Genomic DNA, 18,061 nt, shown 5'->3' on the forward strand with positions numbered 1-18,061 from the left:
AACCCATCCAGGTACAGCCAGGTGAGCGTTATTCAAAACAGTTTCCTAAGAATTCACTTCTCCGAAGACAGATATACAAATAAAGAGTGAAAGTGAAATGGGGATAAAAGAGGGGACAATGAACAAAAAGAACCAAGAATAAGGACAAACAAAGAGAAATCTCCCTCCACATATCATGAACTTTCGATACGGTCTGGCATCCCGCACTGCTCAACAAACTCTCTTCCTATGGTATCCAAGGTGATCTCCACTCATGGCTCGCAGACTTCCTCTCTTGTCGCAGCCAACATGTGGCCCTTAAAGGAGTTCCATCATCCCCTCTTCCTGTCCAGGCTGGAGTTCCTCAATCCAGTGTTCTGTGCCCTGTTCTTTTTCTGGTTTTCATCAAGGATCTCTCCAACTCTCTGGAAAATCCTCTTCATCTCTTTGCTGATGACTCCACCCTCTGCCGTACCATCGGTCATCCCTCTGATTGGCAGGAAGAAGGTTCTTCACTCTCTGCAAACCTGGATAAAATCACAAACTGGTCCAACACATGGAACATGTCTTTCAGTCATGACAAATCTAACACCCTCACCATCTCTCTCCAAAAGGATGGTCTGGAAATCCCTCACAACCCCCACCAACCCCCCCCCAATCTACTTTCTCAACAATCCTCTTGAAGTCCTTTCCTTCAAGCTTCTGGGTCTCACGATCTGCCATGATCATTCCTGGGAAAGTCACATTTCCAAGCTGGTCTCCAAAGCCAGTCGCCGACAGGGAATCCACTGTCGTGCAAAGTCCTTCCTTGGCCGACCTTAGCTGCTGACCACATACAAAGTTTTCGTCCGCAGCCTGATGGAGTACTGCTCTCCCCTCTGGGCTGGTGCTCCCACCTCTCACTTTTCTCGACTTCACGCTGTGGAAACCAATGCTTTTAGAAACGTTGGTATCTCCCGCGATGAAGCTGATACTTTTGGTCTCTCACTCACTCACCGCAGGCAGGTCAGTGGACTTTCTGTCTTCCACCATCTCTTCCCTGGTCTCACCCCCCCTGCTCTGTCTGCGATATGTCCCCACCATATTTTCAAACCCAAGCTCTGCTCAACTGAGTGATTTCCAACCCAAGTTCCACACAACTGGGTGATTTCCAACCCAAGCTCCACCAAACTGGGTGATTTCCAACCCTAGTTCCACCCAACTGCGTAATTTCCAACCCCAGCTCCGCCCAACTGGGTGATTTCCAACCATAGCACCGTCCAACTGGGTGATTTCCAACTCCAGTTCCACCCAACTGGGTGATTTCCAACCCCAGCTCCGCCCAACTGCGTGATTTCAAACCCTAGCACCGCCCAACTGCGTAATTTCCAACCCCAGCTCCGCCCAACTGGGTGATTTCCAACCATAGCACCGTCCAACTGGGTGATTTGCAACTCCAGTTCCACCCAACTGGGTGATTTCCAACCCCAGCTCCGCCCAACTGCGTGATTTCAAACCCTAGCACCGCCCAACTGGGTGATTTCCAACCCCAGCTCCGCCCAACTGGGTAATTTCCAACCCCAGCTCCGCCCAACTGGGTGATTTCCAACCATAGCAACGCCCAACTGGGTGATTTCCAACTCCAGTTCCACCCAACTGGGTGATTTCCAACCCCAGCTCCGCCCAACTGGGTGATTTCCAACCCCAGCTCCGCCCAACTGTGTGATTTCCAACCCTAGCACCGCCCAACTGGGTGATTTCCAACCCTAGCACCGCCCAACTGGGTGATTTCCAACCCCAGCTCCGCCCAACTGTGTGATTTCCAACCCTAGCACCGCCCAACTGGGTGATTTACAACCCCAGCTCCGCCCAACTGGGTGATTTCCAACCCCAGCTCCGCCCAACTGGGTGATTTCCAACCCCAGCTCCGCCCAACTGGGTGATTTCCAACCCCAGCTCCGCCCAACTGGGTGATTTCCAACCCTAGCTCCGCCCAATTGGGTGATTTCCAACCCTCGCTCTGCCCAACTGAGTGATTTCTAACCCCAGCTCCGCCCAACTGGCTGATTTCCAACCCGAGCTCCGCCCAACTGAGTGATTTCCAACACGAGCTTCGCCCAACTGAGTGATTTCCAACACTATCTCCGCCCTTTTTTTTCCAACACGCCCCGCTCCAACACTTGCTCCACCCTCCGAACTTCAAATACTTTTGGAAGGGACTGACATGCTGGATCATTTGTACTGGCTAATTCTTTCAGCTGTCGAGTTCTCAGACCAGAAGTGTGAAAAAAGCTTGACAACCCACTTAGTTTCTGCAGCAAGTGGCTTACTTCGGACACTGGATCCGTGACTGACTTCCAAGCTGACTGAGTGCGATGAACAGCACCACCAGATTTTCAGTTTTGGGATTTCAGTCAATGGAATCAAATCATGCCCACAGACCTTTTCTTTCTCCAGTATTAACACTGGCTCCATCAGTTACTATTGATGACATATTTTGAAAAATATATTCTGAAGTGGGTTCACCAACTTCTTGCGTACCTTGTCAAAGGATACAAAGGAACGAAAAATCGATAAAATTAAAAAAATTTAAAAAATAGCCATTACAAATGCTTCTCAGACTCAGAGAATCTCAAACACTGGATCATGGCACCTGCCTCAAAGATTTGTGCAGTTCTAAAATTTCCTTAAAATAAACCCTGCACCATGGGTGCGACTCCTCGTGTAAAATGTTCCAATGTTAATTATGACGTCACAGGTTGGTGTTGTGGCAGCCTTGTTGGAAAAAACTTTGGACCTCTGTATCTCTGAATCCACACCAAGGAAAAATTTGACACATTTCAAGTACTCCTCATGGGGAATGAGTGTGATTTTTTAAAAATGACGTCATAGGTAACCTCGTTATGACATCATAATTGCATATGTTGAACGCTACATCTGATCAGTATAAAAAATTTTGAGGGTCATCTCAGGATAAAATGGTTCACAGAAAAAAATTTCATGACATCATCGGGCGCATCATTCGGCAACAATATTGTTTACAAAAAAAATCAAAAAACCTTCAGCATCTTCTCTGAATTGGCTGAGCAGATCGAGGTGAAACTTTACACGTATGACCGCCTGTCCAAGAGGAACAAAAGGTTCACACATATGATGTCATTGGTCGCATGGTTTGGCAGCCACATTAGATTGACCCTAAAACCTATAAAAATCTTCTCCAGCACGGCTGGACAAATTGAGGAGAAATTTCACACAAGTATTTCCCAATTCTTGGGTGTGTAATTTTGTTGAACAATAATTGATCAGTCACACGGTTTGGCAGCCATGTTGCATTGAAGAATAATATAAAATAATGTTTTCTCTCTCTCTATTGAGTGCAGCCTGTGGCTGCTGATGGTTGCATCACTGGTTGGGACGCGGCTATGCCGCTGATGCAGTGTTCCCCTTACCAGTACACTGGTGCTCATTTTGCCGACCTCGGAAGGATGACAGACAGGCTGAGTCAACCTCGTGGTGTATTTTTAATTTAGCGGCCAACGGGACTTGAACTCAGGACCCGAGGATCCCAAGCCGCCACCCTAACCACTAAGCCAACACCAGGCTTATGTTTTCTCTGTAACCCCTTAATAAACCGACGTGAAGCTTCATATTTATGATCGAGTAGTGATGGGGAATACATGTTTTTAATTTCAACTTGATCGGACACATGGTCTGGCAGCTAGAATTATTTAATTGTTGATATGTATTCTTGTTTTTTTTTGAATAAGGTGAACTTGGCTACACCCGGATAGGTTTCAAGGTGGAGGAGTTGAAATGCAAATGCTATCCAGGTTCCTCCAGATGACTTAATCTTTACTTTGTGCTTGTTCGGGTTTCTTCTGATCACTCCAATGCAGGACCATACCTATTTGGTTTTCCATTTGATTTGATTTGAATTTATTTTCATCACATTCTGAATTCAATTGAATAATAAATAAACGTCATGGGTCAGGGTCAGGTGTCCGATCAAAGCAGGGTGTCTTGGTACTTGGTCTGCAGTCTCTTGATTACTCTTTTTCTTGTTATCACTTCATTACGTTGCTACAATTGGAAGATTTTTTTTTTTCTATTCGTACAGATCACTCTCACCAATTAATAATCAAAACCTTTGGTTGTGGATCAAGATAAAGTACCGGCTTTGGTGGTTCTGTAATGTCTCATGCATGGTGAGAACAAGGTACCCCGTGGGGGGCACCTTCTCCAACGTATACACCTTTGGGAATTTAGAACTTCACACTGTGGCTTTTGTTATACCATGTGACATAACTATTTTGTGCTGCATTACCATTTTCTGCAGAAAGTGAATTTACAAACCTGTATTTTTGTCAATTAAATGTTTGGTTCCGTTTTATATTCTAGTCCTTTTACCTTGTATGATTAGTTTGAGTATTTGTCCATTTCATACATGTAGGGATTACTGTTATCAAGAGGGTGGAAGGGCAATTCCCAATTATATATGTTGGGTGAAGAGATTCGATATTTAGATGGATTCACAATAATACTCACAGGATGGGAGAGGGATTCCCTAAAAAGAGGAGGTGACGTAACTAACCGAGTTCCGTGCCCTCGGCGCACACTCGGATTACTGCCGAGCAATACAGTGAGTGTATGCTGACTCACGAGAGCAAATCACGTAGGGTACAACTTCCCGTCGAACTATACCTGTAAACTGTGTGAGAGCAATGGAGGAAAGGCCAACCAACAATCTACATTTACACACACAATAGTGAAAAGCACATTATTTACATGTCTTTTGTCACAAAAGCAAGCAATCATTAAAGCGAGTATTTACGGGTGAAATGCACAGAAGTGCAAACTTAACCCAAACGAGTATTCTTAGACAGTCTTATTCACAGAAAAGACATATGGCCATCATCCATTCGAGGAGGAAAAGACAAGAAGAACTGGAAGAAAAGAAAAGCATGGAGGATGGGGTTGAGTTGTTCCCTCACCTCACACAGCCCAATGAGGGGTGTGCCAGTCCAAATATACTTCAGAGAGGGGAGGGGGTGATGGAGGAAAGATGGGCAGTGGCGATGCAGTGTGACGGCGTCTCTGAGGTGTCCATCACCAGTAGGCAAGTTCTCTTTGACGTCCCAGGTATGCCAGTTGCACACCGCTCTGTTTCTGCTGTGCACCTGGAACAAACAGCTCCATGCGGACCGAGCAGCATTCTGGCCTTTCTCCTTGCTCTTTTCCGCACTACGAGCTTCTTCCTTCTCCTCGCAGGACCAGCTTTTTCGGCGACTCTCCCTGTACACTCATTTTGTTTCTTCCTCCTCACAGGACATGACTTTTTCCATCTCGTCTCATGCGAGCTTCTTTCATTGGTGCACATTCGATGGGGGCTTGTCCATGATGCAGCTTGTTCAAAAGTACATGTCATTCTGTGGTGATGGCCGCGATTACCCTCACCCCTCCTTTGACATGCCCAAGGCAACGACATGGGTCCCTGCTCCCTCCCGCACAAACATTCAATCTCCAGTGCGCACTCTGTATTGTGCATATTCGACGCACTGCACTCGATGGCACAAGAGAAAGCGTCGCAAACCACTTCCTACTCAATAAGCATTGTGCCCGCACAACAAACGTGGACACGCAGGGAAGAAGTCCAGGGAAGGAAGAATGTGGGAAGCAATTCTTATCACATCTCCCCCTCTGCCCACCCCCTCAATTTTTGTTCCTCCCCCCACCCGCTCCCATCTTCACAATACCACTCATGACCCGGTCTCATCCTTCCCTTCTCCCCACCTCTCCCTTCTCTCTCCTCCCCCATGGCTCTGCCTGCTCTTATCATCTCCTCTCTCCCTCAAAGCTTCCTTCTCACCCGTCCCTCTCAAATCAGCCACCTCCTCCCTCATCAAAGCAAACTTCTCTTTCTCTCCCCCACCCTTCTCAAAAGCTACCCACTGACCATTCTCCCATAATTCTCCCTCTCCCCCCCCACTTCTCAAAGCTGCTCCCCCCTCATGTCTACAAAGCTGCCTCCTTCTCCCACACTCTCTCTTCCAATTAATTCCCCACCTCCTCCAATCTCCTACTTCCCTTTGACCCCTCTCTTATTACTCCTCAATGTGATTCATCCCTTCACCAGCTTTCCATTTGTCTTCCTCCCCATCCGACCCTCTCCCCTAACTGTCGGAGAAGATAGACTTTGAATGAACCCTGGTCGAAAACAATAAAAAACGAAGTTCGTTATATCTCAGAGACTATGAGTCAGAGATACATGAAACTGGTATGGTAGGTTCACGGTATGTCCTAGTTATGTGTGAGAAAGAACCGTTGCTATGGACCCCTCCCTTGCCTAACAACGGCCGAAAAACCTCTAAATGTGGGGGTATTTTAACGAAAAAATCTGCAGCATTAAAGCTAGAATCATGAATATTCTTGTGCTTAATCCTCAGGTCATTCTCCATCGAACGGGCCTGACCCATCGTGTCAGGTTCTATTGGGTAGGCGACTACCCATGTCCGCCTACCGGCTTGTAGTGATACCAGTCAGTCAATAAAATCATTTTTTATTTGAAATATCTGTATACACGGACTTGGCTGTACCCACACCTATAGAGTCTATACAATATGGATCATAGTTATGCCAAGATAATTTGTGTAGAAAACAAAACTCCAGATCAAACTTACGCCCAAAAAGTTAGAAAACCTGATGCAAGCTGTTTACAAGTTCCATCTCTCGTGTCCTCAATAAACTCAGACCATCAGTATTCACTACCGGTACATAAAATTCCGACATCATATTCCAGGACACCCATTTCATTAGATCCAGTGAACTTACATGGTCAAAAGGACACCATAACTATTCAGGGAAAATATTTTGATGTATGTGATGTACCTGGGGATGGAAATTGCTTCTTTCACTGCATAAGCTTAGCCATCCATGGGAACATTTTCAAGGCCACGTTTTACAGAAAACTGATTTGTAAAACAATCTTTGACAACTGGGATGATTGGAAAGACTATGCCTTATTATGTCAATGGCTTGGAATCCTCAAGTTCAAGTGCTTACTACGAAAACATGGTGACTGGGAATGGGTGGGCAACAGCTTGCGAAGTCCAGGCAGCATCTTTCCTTCTGGAATGCAGCATTGTAACTTGGTTGAGGGGTGGTAGATTCAATAAAGTTTCTAGATCAAATGAAATATGTTACAATAAAGACGAATGTATTGTGGAAGATGCTTCCTTAGATGCCATCACTCTATTGATAGTTAAAAACCATTGCAAACTTCTTCGAGAAATAATCAAGGAAGACAATGGGTGTTACAGATGTTACGGGAATGGGTGTTACGGGACAGGTGTTACAGATTCAAGGACAATACATGTCAAACAAAAGCGAATGAATGCTACACATTCAAAGGCAATACATGTAAAACAAAGGCGAAAGAATGCTGCAGAAGTTACTGCTGCAAAAAATAAGAAAAAAACAGAAATCACAACATCAACATCATGTAACAACATCCAACAGCACATCCAACGCATCATGTGCACAAAATCATGCAGATAAGCCCAATGGTCTTCCAATATCTTCAAATACTCGTGACTGTGAAATAGCAGATCACAATGTGAAAGAAATGTTCAAGGACTCTGCTGAAGAAATTCACAGGCCAACAGAGACTGTCCCATGTATACCAACTGAAGAGTCAGACTTGTACCACAGTTGTAGAACACTAGGTATTGAATATGAGGTTCCTAAACCAAATGAAAACCAAAATCTAAACCGAGCAATGGATTCGATAAGGGCTCTTTCGAATCAGAGCAAGTGTCATATTGATTCTCATCTTGTGAAATTTGTCATGAATGCAGACTGGAAATGAAAATGTCACCAAAAGTAAAAAAAAAATGTGTGTGCAAGATGCTCTAATGACAAAGAACCAGTCAAAATGTTCTCTGCAGAAAACAGGATGGACCCAGGAAATGTCCCACAGGAGCTGCAGCATCTGACCCTTGTGGAACAGCAACTCATTTCCAGAATTTCACCAACTATAAATGTACACATGTTGAAACATGGTGGAATTGCTTCCAAATGGTCACTGTGTGGCATTTCCTCAAGCCATCAATGAACCTGCCCAAATATTTCCAAAGCTCCCTGAAGATATTAAAATCATTCGAGTTCGTAAACAGGGTAAAGATGATACAAGTAAGGAATTCAGATATGTAGTGCAATCTGCTCTGGTCTGGTTAAAATCCTAAAATCCAGCTTATGCGGATATTATGATCAGTCAGGAAAGATTGAATCAGTTGCCTTGAGATGGTGAAATTGTCATACACACAGTGGAATATAACCCCAATACAACTACACACATCAATGACAAATGCCCTGCCCAGGAACAAATTGACCCCTGCATCAATGATATTGATAGTGAAACGGTTTCAGGTGTATTATTGCCTGTGGATATTCGCAAGCATGTTGAAATATAGCTGTGGATATAGCTGTGGATATTCGCAAGCATGTTGAAAACACAGTAAAGGAGGTAATTGGGGAAGATCATGGGGGAGGTTAGGGTCAAATAAACAGGGCATTGTAACTCTTCCTTGGCCAACACGAGACACAACACCAGTGTCTGAATTTACATCAAAACATTTCTTTACCCGAGCCTTCCCATACTTATTTCCAGATGGCACGGGTGATTCTCATATCAACCGTCCCCGGACATGCACTTCGATGTCTGATTGGGCAGAGCATTTGTTCTGGTATGAAGATGGGAGGTTTGCAGCAAATAACTTTTTTTCAAGTTTATTGTTCACAATATGATCATGAGAAAGCGTGCACTACAACAGAGTAGTTACATTGTGAAGCAGCAGTTGGGAGATGAGCACATGACGGTGGACGATCTGCAGCAAAGAATTGAAAAGGGTGATAACTCCATTGGACAGAAGATCCTTCACTTCGGAGCGAAGTTACGTGGAACATCACAGCGTTGGGCTCAGAAAGGCAAGGAGCTCAGGTCCCTTATTGAATTTCAGATAAATGCTCGAAGAGGTTTACAATCATTTTTCACAACTGGTAGTTGTGCTGAGTATTACTTTAAGCCATTACGAAGATTGTTGCAGATTTACAATCATGAAACAACTGGCAAAGATATTGATTCACAGAACCGAAACGAACTGTATGCAGCTCTTTAGAGAAATACTCATATTGTTGGTCAATACTTTGACCTCCGTAGTCAGGCATATTTCAGACAGGTCATGGAACCAGTTTTTGGTGTCGATACATTTTGGTATCGGCAGGAATTTGCAAAGTCTCGGGGACCGATGAGAATACATTGGCATGGCTTGTGCTGGCGATCTGATAGGGAACCACATAATCTACTGTACGAGGCTGTTCAGAAAGGACTCTCGGATGGTGAGTGCGCTGAAGAGTTATCCAGGTGGGCAAATGCTATATTTGGATTAACAGCATGTCACCCAGCTGGTACTGATGAGAATGGTCATCCCAGAAAAGATCTCTGGGCACCACCTGAAGGATTCGCACCAGCACCACCCGAGGAGAAAAATCCATCGCTCAAGTTGCTAAAATGGATGTTTCCGAGTCTCAAGAATCTCTTCTGGAAGATCATATCCGTTTGGCAAATCGAATCAACTTGCACCGTTTTTCCGACGACTGCTCGAAAACCCCAAAAACCATCACTCTCTCGAGTCCAAAAGGGAAACAGGACATGTAGAACGGGATTTGGTACATTAAATACTCCTGGTAGAGAGCTGCGGGAAAAACCAGCTCTTGTTAAGGATTCGAATGGCTCAAATCGTTTAGAAATGGAGCGAGACCATCCAATGTCAGTACAACATTCACAATATCACACACAGGGCTGGAAAGCAAATGGAGACGTATCAATTATTGTCTCCAAAAGCAATCCAGAGAATCCATCTGTCAATGAGATTATTACCACTGAAAAGTATGTCTGTGGATTCGCTTGCAAGGGTAACGAACCTTCTGGGGCAACTGTTGACCTCTTCAATGACATGGTCCATTGTGCAGAGGAATCCACTGGTGCTCCAGCTAAATCACTCTGTTCCAAATTACTAATGGGTACTGTAAATCGTGATGTTTCAGCCGTTGAAGCGTCCTTTGAACTGGCATCTTTGACGCTACACCGAAGTAGGCACCAATTTCAAATGGTGAGTATGTCTGGTTCAAGAGTTTTGGAACGTCAAGGTTCAACTGTCACCAAGAACACCCCTCTTGACAAATATTTAAGTCATCCCGAGGAAGAACTTACTTTACGGAACAATTTCATTTGTAAACTGGGAAAGGTGCCAGTAATTTCCGGAAGTCAGATCCGTGCGACTTGGCCTTTGGATGAAGAATATTGCCGAACGATGCTCCTTCCTCACTGGCCAAACTGGCGGTCATTGAATGAGATTGGTGTACCGGAAGAAACATGGTGCAGGAAAATGGAACATTTTCTCCAATCCAATGACTGTCCAAGTTTTCTCAAAGCTGATATTGAGAGGGCTCGAAGGAATGCAGAAGACGGTGCCTATTCTGACCAAGAAGATGTCCCTTCAGAGAATGACTGCTCTGATATGGAGCAGCCTGAATGGATGGACCTTGTTCAGCCACATGTAACATTTGAGGACAGTGTTTCTGATTTTGTATATGATGATGGAGGAGTTGATTATCACTGGGATGCTGCTAGTCGGTTGTATCCTGTGGATGAAGCCGCAAAATGGTTCGAGTCAGTTACTGCAGAACATCGGGAAAACCAAGATGCTGAAGGTCTGCAGTTACCGGACGTCAACTTGACGTTGCTGAACAAGGATCAGCGTTTCGCCTTTAATCTGGTGATGAAAACTCTGCTTGATTAGAAAGGTAATCCTGAGCACTGCAAACTCTTGCGCCTCATTGTCGGTGGCACGGCGGGTTCCGGTAAGTCATTGTTGATCAAGAGCTTGGTGAAAGCCATTCGTATTTTGTTCAACAGGAACAAAGCTGTTCAAGTTCTCTGTCCCACTGGTAATAGTGCCAATATTATTTCAGGCGTAACATTTCACAGCTTCCTCAAGGTACCTACAGGGGCAAAAACAGTGAAGGAAATGTCTGTTCCGGACGGATTACTCGGAGAAGAGCTTCGAAGGAACTGTGAGGGTGTCATTGCTTTGTCAGTGGACGAGCGCTCACTTGTCGGCTGCAATACACTCGGATGGATGGAGTTTAACAGCAGATGTGGAATGAATAATGGTTCAAATTTTTCACAACTATGGGGAAGGATTCCACTTGTTGTTTTTCTTAGTGATGATGTTCAGCTTCCTCCAGTGTGTGTGACTCTCCTGTCTACAACTGTGAAAGCAAGATTCCCGCTGCCTTACTTGGATCCCTTGTCTGGAAAGCTTTTGAGCATGCAGTTATCTTGAAATCCATAATCCGTCAGGGAAATGATGAGAAACAGCTCAAGGAAACTTTACTGTCATCACGGTACTACGAAACAACACCCGAACAAGCACACTGGCTGCAGCAATTCCAGTGGGAGCAACTTCTGTCATCCCATGGTGTTGACTTATTGTCCCGTATGAAGAGTCGAGGCTTGTTTGTTTTCCCAACTCATGCAGAAGAGTGGGATCACAATAAAATTCAAATTTTGGAGGCAAACAAATCCACACCTATAGCGAAAGTCGATGCTGTTCACAAGGGTTTTCATGGCAGTAGTGCAAGAACTGAGAAAGCTGGTGGTCTCTGTCGAACATTATATCTGTGTAAAGGGGCAAAAGTCATGTTGACATCAAATCTGCTAGTTGACTTTGGTCTTTTCAATGGATCAATGGGCACCGTAGTTGATATCATTTATCGAAATGGCCGAAGTCCTTGGGAATTCCTTCCAGATGTTGTAATGGTTAATTTCCTAAAGTACAATGGCTCCCCACTTTATGCAGAATCAACCACACATAGTGCCAATTGTGCCAGTGGAGAGGAGGGTAGACTGCAACTGTCATGGGTGTAGCTCCCCAATCATCATGGTTTGGCTGTGTAGATTTACTTGATGCCCATCCATATGTGATGATTTGCTGGTATCCAGCATGTGCATCGTGATGTTCAGACACCAGTATTTACAGTGGTATGTATGTGAAAGCTTACAAATTCCCAAGATGGATAGTGACATTTTTCTGTTCCCCAGCTGCACATGCAGTCTGTTTGATACTGTTTGTATCATAGCGAACGTAATGAGCTTCATACTCAACGCGTGCACATGAGAGAATATGAAACAACAACAACAACAACACAATACCCTGGCAATTTGGAATCCGTGTCGTCGGCTATGACCCTTTTGCTTCCGGTTTTTGTCATGGGGAATGATGCGTCCTGGGAGATAAAGGCATCGTCGGAGACATGAAAGACCCAAATATCAGACGTGGTGTATATTTCCTCCACTGATATATTTCCAAGCACGGCACCAAGGAACCCGGGTGATTGCGCCGAGCGAGCGGTGTATGAGCAACATGTCGAAAGTTGTTCCTGAAATGTACGAAGGTGTGAAAGAGCTCGATGCCATTCATCGTGGACATGATATTCATCAAGATATACGATAATCTTTTGCACGGGTGAACATCTTTCAGCGTTTATGATGAACAAGTTTCTGATTTAGATCCCATAAGGCATTGCGTGCTTGGCCACGTGATTAAAATGCTTAATTCTGCTGTTTCATTTTAAGCTCAACTATTTCATTTTGATTTTTTAATACAACTATATTATAATAAGAGTGACAAAATATAATGAATCCAATGTAAGTAAAATTAATTCTGAACAAATCAGTCACCATCACTGTTAGAGAGGGGTAGCAGTTTTAGGTATATAAGTAATTCAGAATCCCTTCTTGAGTGTACTCACTTCATGAGTACATATGCATAAATTGGAACGATACAGAGAAGGTTAGCATGGCCCCTGCGCAAGGATGACACGCAAATTCGTGAAGCGTTCCATATTTTACCAATTTTTAAAACTTTATAAACGTTAACCTTACCGATTAACCAGAGATTAACCACACAATAATCCAAACAGGTGTGGGGGAAAAAAATTATATTAATGTATTTTAAATTGTAACAAATGGAGTTTCAGAAATGTAACTTTTATGCTGCAAATTGAATTGGCTGTCATTTCTGGCCAAAAGACTTTTGCCCTAAATGATAAGAAATGTGTTGTTCTGGAGCAGAGTGACCGAGCTGATAAATGAACCTTTGCTTAGAAAATGTACGAAGTGGCTTTTTGTCTAAAAGACACGTCTACAGTCTGGGTGAATATCCCCCAACCTCTCTCTCATGGAAGTATAAAATATTTTGGAAGGCACATTGTTCTCAGTGCGAGCACGTGAGGAAGTAGTTTCTCAGTGGCTTGTACTCCTTGGAACTGACCAAGTACCAAGTTAGAATAAAACTCTCTGATGTAATGTAGAAGTGAATTGAATCGGGTTGGTCTAACTGTTAACTAAAGTAAGAATAAATGAAATAGAACCAAATAATATTGCAATCAAATGGGGATTCTTAAGTTCATTGTACAAGGGTGAGAAGTGTATGGTGTATAATTGGGAAATAAATTGTTTCACAAGGAAGGACTTGTGTGGACATCAGTTTTATCAGTGTTGATAGGATTTTTGTAGGATTTTATAATCAAATCGGACAAACGTTAAACTCTGTCTGAAGCCAAATAGGATTCCACAATCGGCCAGTTAGAATCCTTCAGGAGGACAACGATCACAACAAGGTGGGTTTAAAAAAATACACATCCCATAAGGCATTGCGTGCTTGGCCACGTCGGTCAAAATGGATCAGACTCTACTGAACCACGATTGAATAAACTAAACGAGATCGACGCGCATGTAGAAATGCCCAAAAAAAAAAATCGAAATTATTTTGAAAAAAAGATGCAAAAATTTTTTTTTCTCTAACAAATTTTTTTGGGGGGTTGGAAATCACTTAAAACATGGAGAAAGGCAAAAAAAATTCAAATATTTTTCAAATAAAATCGAATTTTTTTTTTAAAAAGTTGCAAAATTTAGTTTTTTTTTCTCTTTCAACTTTATTTTTTTTTGGTTGGAAATCACTTAAAACATGTAGAAATGCAAAAACAAAAATTCAAATATTTTTTCAAAATGGCCGCCATAGCGGCCATATTGGACTTTGGACCAAGTCCAAAATCTACTGGCATGGTCCTTGGACCATACCTAATCCCCCCCACCAAGTTTCGTCGAAATCCGTCCAGGAGTTTTTCCGTAATACTGTTCACAAACAAACAAACAAACAGGGGTGAAAACAGTAACCTCCGTCCATCTTCGATGGCGGAGGTTAACAATGGAAGAGTCCTCTTCGACTCTGGAAAATCCTCTTTATCTCTTTGTTGATGACTCCACCCTCTGCCGTATCATCGGTCATCCCTCAGACCGACAAGCAGCAGCTTCTTCACTCACTGCTGATCTGGATAAAATCACAAACTGGTCCAACACGTGGTACATGTCTTTCAATCCGGACAAATCTCACACTATCACTCTGTCTCTCCGAAAGGACCGTTTAGAACCCTCTCCTCCCCCATCCACTTTCTCAACAATCCTCTGGAAGAAGTCCTTTCTTTCAAGCTTCTGGGTCTCACTATCTGCCATGACCTTTCCTGGGGAAAGCCACATTTCAAACCTCGCCTCCAAAGCCAGTCGCCGACTGGGAATCCTCCGTCGTGCAAAGTCCTTCCTCGGCCCACCTGAGCTCCTGACCACTTACAAAGCTTTTGTCCGCAGCCTGATGGAGTACTGCTCTCCTCTCTGTGCTGGTGCTCCTGCCTCTCACCTTTCTCGGCTTCACGCTGTGGAAACCAAGACATTTCGGATCATTGGTATCTCCCGCGATGAGGCTGAGTCTTTGGGCCTCTCACCGCAGACAGTTCGGTGGTCTTTCTGTCTTCTACCGTCTCCTCTCCAAGCTCACCCCCCCTGCTGTGTCTGCGATTTGTCTCCACCATATTTTCGCAGAGCACTCAAGGTCCGCCAACAACTCCCTTCTGGTAAAACTTTCTTAAAACTACCAAAACCACGAATCACTGCTCAACTTCACTCTTTCATTCCTCTTTTTCCTGCCTTTGGAACAAACTCCCTCACTCTGTTCAATCCCATTCTTCCCTCTAAGCCTTCAAAACAGCTGTTCACCACCGCCCCCATGCAAATCCTCGATATTTTCTACCCCCGTTAATCCACCCTAAACCCACCTCCTTCAAATTCCCTGCTTTCCTTCCTGAAAGTCCCTGTAATGTCCATCTTGTGTTCCCCATGTTCCCCGTCCCATCACTCTCCCTTCCACAGATCTCATAATGTCTCTGTTCCCCACTGTTTTGTTCTTCCCACTCCCACCCCTCTTGTCTCATGCCCCCTCCCCCCTTACTGTGTGTTGTGTGTTAGCTCTCATATGAGCCTCGACAAAGTACGCAAAAAAATAAAAATAAATAAATAAGTGCACATCGACTTCCAGCAACAATTCCGCTAAGAACCTCCTGATAAAAGACACTTCTGTGTTGGGAGAATATACTCTTTGCAACAGGCAACATAAAAGATATGTCAAGAACTGGAAACCATCAACTGGAGGTCAGCAGTGCGAATTGGTCAAATAATCTGTTGCCGGATCACCAAAGAAATCGACCTGTAAACGATCAGCGGAGATTGGAATACCGCGTTCGGCAATGCAAAAGCACATGGAGGTTGACCGAAAATTTCACCCACGTCACCCAATGTTCGTTCAAGAGTTATCAACAATGATAACTCCTCTTCCCTCTAGTTAATATGACAAAAGGCAATGTCACAATTTTTATAAGGGGTGACAAGACATTGTGGCCACCCTGTACTTTAATGTTCGCTCCATGGGGCCTTAAGTGGAGACCTTAAGCCCACTTTGACAAAGCTGTCTCATGTAACCATATATTTTCACATGAAATTTAACCAAAAGTTAATACTGTATTGTAATTTGATTTCGGATTATGTCAACGATATCTGCACCTGTTGCTGAGTTTGTGTTTGCCCACCCCGCCCATTGTTGAAGGGAGGGCTGCACGGGGGTTCCGAAGTAAAGCATCAGCTGTGCAGCGCTTACAAGTACCACGGTATAGTTGGGGAGTATACAGTTGTGAACAAGTTATAGGTAACATCAGAAGCGAATGTAAGAATAATTCTACGTTCGCTTCTAGGCTTTGCCTATTCCATATTAGATGAACACAATGCCCCAATCCAGTCGTCGTTTACGAGAGCGAAGGAACGGCCTGTGTGGTTGTTTGAAAGTATTTTTTTTTGGTTTGCACGTACGGCCAGGGATGGATTTTCCAATCGGCAACATAGGCCATTGGCCGAGGGCCCACCAGTAACTGGGAGCCCACCGGGGACTTGTGGGTTCTCTAATCCCCAAGGAGTCGGCTCGTAGGCCCTATAGTAAAATTAACAAAATAAAATAAGGTGACGAAAAATATCACAGTACATTTTTAAATGCCCGTTTCCCACCATCTATCTATCTATCTGTAGATTATATACATTACGTGTTGTATTTAGTGGACTTCATTGTTATATTACGTGTGTTTTTGTGTTCTTATTTTGTGATATTGGTATCTCTTATACCAGACTTGAACTAATTTATTATTACTTTATGCTTACATGTTATTCTTGGAATGTTTTTTTTTTTTTTTTTTTTTTTTTTTTTTTGTATACCTTGGTCGAGGCTCGTATGAGAGCGAACACACAACTCACAGCAAGGAGGCATGAGACAAGAGGGGTGGGAGTGGAAGGGACAAAACATTGGGGAACAGACACAGGTGAACTGTGGAAGGGAGAGGGATGGCGATGGGACGGGGAATATGGCGAGGAGAAGATGGACATTACAGGGACTTTCAGGAAGGAAAGCAGGAGAATTGAAGGAAGTGGGCTTGGGTGGATTATCGGGGGTAGAAAAGATCGAGGATTTGGGTGGGGGAAGATAAGAGGTGGTGGTGAACAGCTGTTTTGAAAGCCTGCAGGGAAGAATGGGAAAGAATAGAGTGAGGAAGTTTATTCCAAAGGCGGGAAAAAGAGGAATGAAAGAGTGAAGATGAGCAGTGATTCGTGATTTTGGTAGTTTTACCAGAAGGGGGTTGTTGGCGGACCTTGAGCGCCCTGTGGAAATGTGGTTGGGACAAATCACAGAGAGAGCAGAGGGGGCAAGGCTGGAGAGGAGTCGGTAGAAGACAGAAAGACCACCGACCAACCTGCGGTGATTGAGTGAGAGGCCCAAAGACTCAGCTTCATTGCGGGAGATGCCAATGATCTTAAAAGCCCTGGTTTCGACAGCGTGAAGTCGAGAAAGGTGGGAGGCAGGAGCACCAGCCCAGAGGGGAGAGCAGTACTCCATCAGGCTACGGACAAAAGCTTTGTAAGTAGTCAGGAGCTCAAGAGGGCCGAGGAAGGACTTTGCACGACGGAGGATTCCCAGTTGGCGACTGGCTTTTGAGGCAAGGTTGGAAATGTGACTTTCCCAGGAAAGGTCATGGCAGATAGTGAGACCCAGAAGCTTGAAAGAAAAGACTTCTTCCAGAGGATTGTTGAGAAAGTGGATGGGGGGTTTTGTAAACGGTCCTTTCGAAGACACATAGTGAGAGTGTGAGATTTGTGTGGATTGAAAGACATGTTCCACGTGTTGGACCAGTTTGTGATTTTATCCAGATCTGCAGTGAGCGAAGAAGCTGCTGCTTGCCGGTCTGAGGGATGACAGATGGTACGGCAGAGGGTGGAGTCGTCGGCAAAGAGAAATAGAGGATTTTCCAGAGAGTCCGAGAGATCATTGATGAAAACCAGAAAAAGAACAGGGCCCAGAACGCTACCTTGAGGAACTCCAGCCTGCACAGGAAGAGGGGATGAAAGAACTCCATTTAGGGCCACACGTTGACTGCGACAGGAGAGGAAGTCTGCGAGCCATGAGTGGAGATGGCCTTGAATACCATGGGAAGAGAGTTTGGTGAGTAGGGCAGGGTGCCAGACTGTGTCAAAAGCACGTGATATGTCCAGGGATACGGCTCGGATTTCCTGTCTGGCATTGAGGACCTCCATCCATTGATGGGAGAGCAGTAGCAG

At 44.3% G+C, this 18,061-nt stretch overlaps 1 non-coding gene across 1 annotated transcript; it reads left to right on the forward strand.

Moving 5' to 3' along the window:
* Nucleotides 1-12,820: 12,820 nt before the first annotated feature.
* On the forward strand, nucleotides 12,821-12,927 carry LOC147007789 (U6 spliceosomal RNA). The gene has a single exon (XR_015053900.1). It is a non-coding gene; the product is annotated as a U6 spliceosomal RNA (small nuclear RNA).
* The last annotated feature ends 5,134 nt before the right edge of the window (nucleotides 12,928-18,061 follow it).

This window comes from Eptatretus burgeri, chromosome 25, assembly GCF_056783735.1.
Source record: "Eptatretus burgeri isolate ZD-2024b chromosome 25, Ebu_testis_v1, whole genome shotgun sequence".
In the NCBI taxonomy this organism is placed as follows: Eukaryota; Metazoa; Chordata; class Myxini; order Myxiniformes; family Myxinidae; genus Eptatretus; species Eptatretus burgeri.